Genomic DNA, 7567 nt, shown 5'->3' with positions numbered 1-7567 from the left:
GACAGACAAACTGAGCCAGGACAGATAGACAGAGACACAGAGACAGGAAGAGACAGACAGACACAGGCACAGACAGAGACAGAACAGACAGACAGAGATGGACATGAGAGAAACCGGCACAGACAGACACAGAGAGACAGACAGACAGAAAAGACAGAGAGAAGTGACAGATGGAGAGAGGTAGAAGAGACAGACAGACAGAGACAAGAAACAGACAGACAGCTGTAGACACAGAGACAGGAAGGGAGATGAACAGACATGGAGAGACAGCAACAGACAGAGATAGACACAAGCACAGAGAGACAGACAGAGACAAGAGACAGACACAGAGACGGACACAGACAGAGACAGAACAGACTGACAGACAGACAGATGGAGACAGGGAGAGACCGACAGAGGTAGACAGACAGACAGACTGAGACACAGATGTGAACACAGAGACTGACAGGAAGAGACAGAGACAGGACAGACACAAGAGACAGAACAGACACAGACAGACAGACAGACAGACAGAGATAAGAGACAGACAGACTCAGAGACAGACAGAGAGAGACAGATGGACAGACAGAACAGATAGACACAGGGGCAGACTGACTGACAGAAGAGTCAGACACAGACTGAGACAGACAGACATCAACATACAGACAGACATGAGACAGAGACAGACAGACAGACAGAGACAGAGACAAGTGACAGATGGAGAGAGACAGAAGAGACAGAACCAAGAAGACAGAGACAGACAGACAGAGAGACCAATGGACAGATAACAGACAGACAGAGAGGCAGACAGACAGAGACAGACAGAGAGAGACATGGAGACAGGGGGAGACCAACAGAGATAGACGGACAGACAGACAGATAGGGAGAGACAGATGGATAGAGACAGACAGACACAGACAGAGACAGAGAGACAGAGACAGAGAAAAGACAGATGGACAGAGACAGGAAGACAGACACAGACAGAACAGACAGACAGACAGAGGCGGATGTGACAGAAACAGGCACAGACGGACAGAAAGACACAAGAGACAGACATATGAATACAGAGACATACAGGAAGAGATAGAGATAGAACAGACAGACAGACAACAGAAGAGCAGACAGATGTAGTTACAGAGACGGAAAGACAGACACAGACATGAGACAGAGAGAGACACACAGACAGACGAAGATGTACAGACAGACAGAGACACACAGAACACACACACACAGAGACACAGAGACAGACAGATGGACAGAGACAGAAGAGACACAGACAGAGAGACACAGACAGACATGAGCCAGAGACACAGACATGACTGACAGACAGACGGAGACAGTTGGACAGAATCAGAAGAGACAGACAGGCACAGACAGACAAACTGAGCCAGGACAGATAGACAGACATAGACACAGAGACAGGAAGAGACAGACAGACACAGGTACAGACAGACAGAGAGACAGACAAAGAGAAGAGACAAAAGACAGACAGACAGACAAACAGATGTACACAAAGAGACATACAGGGAGAGACAGATGCACCGAGACAGACAGACAAAGAGAACAGACAGACACAGGCACAGAGAGACGGACAGACAGAGAGAGACAAGTGACAGATGGAGAGAGACAGATGAGACAGACAGACAGACAGAGAACACAGACAGATGTAGACACAGAGACAGACAGGAAGAGACAGACAGAGAGAGACAGACATGTAGACACAGAGAGAAGAAACAGACTCAGACAGACAGACAGACAGACAGAGGACACAGATGTAGACACAGAGACAGACAAGAAAAGACAGACAGTCAGAGACAGACATGTAGACACAGAGATAGAGAAGAAACAGACAGACGCAGGCACAGACAGACAGATGGGCAGACACAGAGGAGACAGATGGACAAACAGACACAGATAGAGACAAGTGACAGATGGACAGAGACAAGAGTCACACAGACAGACAGAGACAAAAGACAGACAAGTACAGACAGAAGAGAAAAGAGACAAACAGACACAGACAGGAAGACAGACGGGGACAGACAGACAGACTGAGACAGAAGAAACCGACACAGGTACAGAAAGACAGACTGAGAAGAGACAGACAGACACAGAGAGACAGAGGCATGAGAGCCAATGGACAGACAAGAGACAGAAGAGACACAGACAGACAGACATATACACAGAGACAAAGACATGAGACAGGCAGACAGATGGAGACACAGAGACAGACGGACAGAGGGAACAGACACAGACTGACAGACATGAGACTGATGGACAGACAAGAGACAGACACAGAGATGAGAGACAGAGCCAGACGGAGACACAGACACAGACAGGGAGAGATAGATGGACAGACAGAACAGACAGACAGACAGATGTAGACAGGGAGAGACCGACAGAGGTAGACGGACAGACAGACAGACTGAGACAGACAGGAAGAGACAGAGATAGAATAGACAGACAGACACAAGAGACAGACAGAGACAGAACAGAAACAGACAGAGATAAGAGACAGACAGACAGGGAGACAGACAGACACAGGCAGACACAGAGACAGAGAGACAGATGGACAGACACAGAACAGATAGACGCAGGGGCAGACAGACCGACAGAGAGAAGAGTCAGATACAGACAGACAGACAGACAGACGTCAACACAGAGACAGACATGAGACAGAGACAGACAGACACAAGTGACAGATGGAGAGAGGCAGAAGAGACAGACAGACGAGCCAGGAAGACAGAAACAGACAGACAGACAGACAGACAGACAGACAGACAGACAGACAGACAGACAGAGGACACAGATGTAGACACAGAAACAGACAGACAGACACAGATTGAGACAGAAGAGACCCAGACAGACAGACAGACAGATGTACACACAGAGACACACAGGAAGAGAAACGGATAGAGACAGACACAGGCATAGACAGACAGACATAGAGACAAGAGACAGATGGACAGAGACAGAAGAGACAAAGAGACAGACAGGCACAGTCACAGACAGACAAACTCAGCCAGGACAGATAGACAGACATAGACACAGAGACAGGAAGAGACGGACGGACACAGGCACAGACAGACAGAGACAGAACAGACAGACAGACAGACAGACAGACAGAGATGGATGTGAGAGAAACTGGCACAGACACAGAGAGACAGACAGACAAAGAGAAGAGACAGAAGAGACAGACAGGGACAGACAGACAGATGTACACACAGACACAGACAGGGAGAGACAGATGCACAGAGACAGATAGACAAAGACAAGAGACAGACAGACAGACACAGACAAAGACAAGTGACAGATGGAGAGAGACAGACGAGACAGACAGATGGAGCCAGGAAGACAAAGACAGACAGACAGAGGACACAGACAGATGTAGAGACAGTGACAGGAAGAGACAGACGGACACAGGGACAGACAGACAGAGACAGGGACAGACAGACAGATAGAAGAGACAGACATGTAGACACAGAGACAGAGAAGAAACAGACTCAGACAGACAGACGCAGGCACAGACAGACAGATGGGCAGACAGAGGAGACAGATGGACAGACAGACAGACACAGAGACAGGCAGGAAGGGAGATGGACAGACACGGAGAGACAGACAGACAGAGACAGAGACAGACAGGAAGAGACACAGACAGACAGAGACAGGAAGACAGACAGACAGACAGAACAGACCAACAGAGATAGACACAGGCACAGAGAGACAGACAGACAGAGACAAGAGACAGACTGGGACAGACAGACTGAGACAGAAGAGACACCAAGACAGATAGACAGAGACAGACGGACAGACAGAAACAAAAGACACACAGAGACAGACTGAGACAGAAGAGATCCAGACAGACAGATGTACAAACACAGACGGACAGGAAGAGAGTCGGACAGAGACAGAGACAAGAGACAGATGGACAGAGACAGACAGACATGAGACTGGTAGACAGACACAGGGAGAGACAGAGATAACAGACAGACAGACGTCAACACAGACAGACAGAGACAAAAGACAGAGACAAACAGAGATGTGGAGACAGACAGATGTCAACACAGACAGTGATGGAACAGACAGACAGACAAGATCGATGGACAGACAAGAGACAGAGATAGAGAAACCCAGACAGACAGACGGAGATGTACAGACAGATGGAGACACAGAGATAGACAGGGAAAGACAGAACAGACAGACAGAGAGACATGAGACCAATGGACAGATAACAGACAGAGACAGAGAGACACAGACAGAGACAGACAGACAGACAGACAGAGACACAGAGACAGGGAGAGACTGACAGAGGTAGATGGACAGAGACAGGCAGATGTCAACACAGACAGAACAGACAGACAGAGATAAGAGACAGAGACAGACACAGAGACAGACAGAGACACAGACAGACAGACACAGACAGACAGACAGACAGGGACACAGACAGACAGATACAGACAGACAGAGATAAGAGACAGACAGAGGGAGACAGACATAAGAGACAGACACAGACAGACAGACACAGAGGCAGACAGGGAGTGACAGACCAGACAGACAGACATGAGACCAATGGACAGATAACAGACAGAGACAGAAAGGCAGACAGACAGACAGATAAGAGACAGACAGACAGATGTCAACACAGAGACAGACAGACACAGACAAAGACAGAGAGATAGACATGGAGAGACAGATGGACAGAGACAGACAGACAGAGCAGGTCTTCCCGGTCTCTTTTTCCTTGTGTCTCTCGACTTCCTGATCATATTCCTGTTGGTTGGTGTTTTCCTTCTTCCTCTTCTGTCTCCTCTTCCTATTCCATCTTCTCTTCCATCTCCTCTTCTTCTTCCATTTCCTCTTCCTCTTCCATCTCCTCTTCCGTCTCCTCTTCCATCTCCTCTTCCATCTCCTCTTCCGTCTCCTCTTCCCTCTTCTCTTCTTCTTCCGTCTCCTCTTCCATCTTCTCTTCTGTCTCCTCTTTCTCTTCCATCTCCTCTTCCTCTTCCGTCTCCTCTTCTGTCTCCTCTTCCATGTCCTCTTCCGTCTCCTCTTCCGTCTCCTCTTCCCTCTTCTCTTCTTCTTCCGTCTCCTCTTCCATCTCCTCTTCCATCTCCTCTTCCTCTTCCATCTCCTCTTCCTCTCCTCTTCCATCTCCTCTTCCTCTCCTCTTCCTCTTCCATCTCCTCTTCCTCTCCTCTTCCTCTTCCATCTCCTCTTCGATCTCCTCTTCCTCTTCCATCTCCTCTTCCTCTCCTCTTCCTCTTCCGTCTCCTCTTCCATCTCCTCTTCCTCTTCCGTCTCCTCTTCCTCTTCCGTCTCCCCTTCTGTCTCCTCTTCCTCTTCCATCTCCTCTTCCGTCTCCTCTTCCATCTGCCCTTCCGTCTCCTCTTCCTCTTCCATCTCCTCTTCTGTCTCCTCTTCCTCTTCTGTCTCCTCTTCCATCTCCTCTTCCATCTTCTCTTCCATCTCCTCTTCCGTCTCCTCTTCCATCTCCTCTTCCATCTCCTTTTCCTCTTCCATCTCCTCTTCTGTGTCCTCTTCCATGTTCTCTTCCTCTTCCATCTCCTCTTCTATCTCCTCTCCGGCCTCCTCTTCCATCTCCTTTTCCTCTTCCATCTCCTCTTCTTCTTCCATCTCCTCTTCCTCTTCCATCTCCTTTTACTCTTCCATCTCCTCTTCCTTCTCCTCTTCCATCTCCTTTTCCATCTCCTCTTCCTTCTCCTCTTCCATCTCCTCTTCCTCTCCCATCTCCTCTTCCATCTCCTCTTCCATCTCTTCCGTCTCCTCTTCCATCTCCTCTTCCTCTCCTGTCTCCTCTTCCATCTCCTCTTCCGTCTCCTCTTCCATCTCCTCTTCCGTCTCCTCTTCCGTCTCCTCTTCCTCTCCCGTCTCCTCTTCCATCTCCTCTTCCTCTTCCGTCTCCTCTTCCTTTTCCATCTCCTCTTCCGTCTCCTCTTCCATCTCCTTTTCCTCTTCCATCTCCTCTTCTGTCTCCTTTTCCGTCTCCTCTTCCTCTTCCATCTCCTCTTTCATCTCCTCTTCCTCTTCCATCTCCTCTTCCTCTTCCCCTTCCTCTTCCTCGTGTCCATGTCCTTCTTCCTCTTCCTGTTCTTCTGATACATCTCCTTCCTCTTCCCATTCTCCTTCCTCTTCCTCCCCGTTGTCTCCCTGACCCCCACAGGTCGCCTCACATCCTTGAACCTCCATCCCCGGGCCTCCAACTTCCAGCCTCCATCCCTGGCCTCCATCCTTGGGCCTCCACCCCCTTGGACCTCCATCTCCAGCCTCCACTCCTGGCCTCCATCCCCAGCCTCCACCCCATTTGGCCTACTTTCCTCTATCCACAGGGCCTCCATCCCTAGCCTCCACCCTCCTGGGCCTCCTTCCCTGGGCCTCCAACTTCCAGTCTCCATCCCCAGCCTCCACCCCATTAGGCCTCCATCCCTGGGCCTCCATCCCCAGCCTCCAATACCTCTGGGCCTCCTTCTCTGGCCTCCAACTTCCAGTCTCCATCCTCAGCATCTACCTCTGGCCTCCACCTTCCTGGACCTCCATCCCCAGTCTCCATACCTGGCCTCTAACCCTGAGGCCCCCATCCCTGGACCTCCACTTTCCTTAGGCCTCCATCCCTGGGCCTCCAGCCCCTGGGCCTCCAACTTCCAGTCTCCTTCCTCAGCCTCCACCCCATCCTCCACCCTGTTGGACCTCCATCCCCAGTCTCCACCCTGGCCTCTAATCCCTAGGCCTCCTTCCCTGGGCCTCCAACTTCCAGCCTCCATTTCCCTGGGCCTCCACCCCTGGGCCTCCATCCCCAGCCTCCCCCCCTCCATCCCAGCCCCAGGATGGGGGGCCCCCGCCCCTGGGCCTCGCTGCTGCTGCTGCTCCTGTGTGGCCCCCACCCAGCCCCTGCCACCCGCTGCCCCAGGACCTGCGCCTGCTACGTCCCCACCGAGCTCCACTGCACCTTCCGCAGCCTCAGGGCCGTGCCCCACGTGCTGGACCCCAAGATAGAGAGCGTGAACCTGGGGTGAGGCCTGGGGGGGGAAGGGGGGAAGGAAGGGAAGGAAGAGGAAGGAAGGAAGGAAGGAAGGAAGGAAGGAAGGAAAGAAGGAGGGAAGGAGGGAAGGAGGGAAAGAAGGAAGGAGAGAAGGAGGGAAGGAAGGAAGATGGAGGGAAGGAAGGGAGGATAGAAGGAAGGAAGGAAGGAGGAAAGGAAAGAAGGAAGGAGGGAAGGAAGGAGGGAGGGAAGGAAGGAGGGAGGGAGGGAAGGAAGGAAGGAAGGAGGGAAGGATGGAAGGAAGGTAGGAGGGAGAGAAGGAAGGAAGGAAGGAAGGAAGGAAGGAAGGAAGGAAGGAAGGAAGGAAGGAGGGAAGGAGGGAAGGAAAGAAGGAAGGAAGGAAGGAAGGAGGGAAGGAGGGAGGGAAGGAAGGAAGGAGGGAGGGAAGGAAGGAAGGAAGCGAGGGAGGAAAGGAAGGAAAGAAGGAAGGAAGGAAGATGATGATGAGTAATGATTCATTATTCTTGACCCTGACCCGGAAACAAAAGTCCTGCCCTCCCAGCGCTGGTTTTCAGGCTGGTTTCCTGATTTCCT

The sequence above is a fragment of the Dipodomys merriami genome, unplaced genomic scaffold (assembly GCF_024711535.1).
Source record: "Dipodomys merriami isolate MVZ:Mamm:240054 unplaced genomic scaffold, mDipMer1.0.p SCAF_141, whole genome shotgun sequence".
NCBI lineage: Eukaryota > Metazoa > Chordata > Mammalia > Rodentia > Heteromyidae > Dipodomys > Dipodomys merriami.
The sequence above is the reverse complement of the archived record's forward strand: the minus strand, read 5'-3'. Positions refer to the sequence as shown.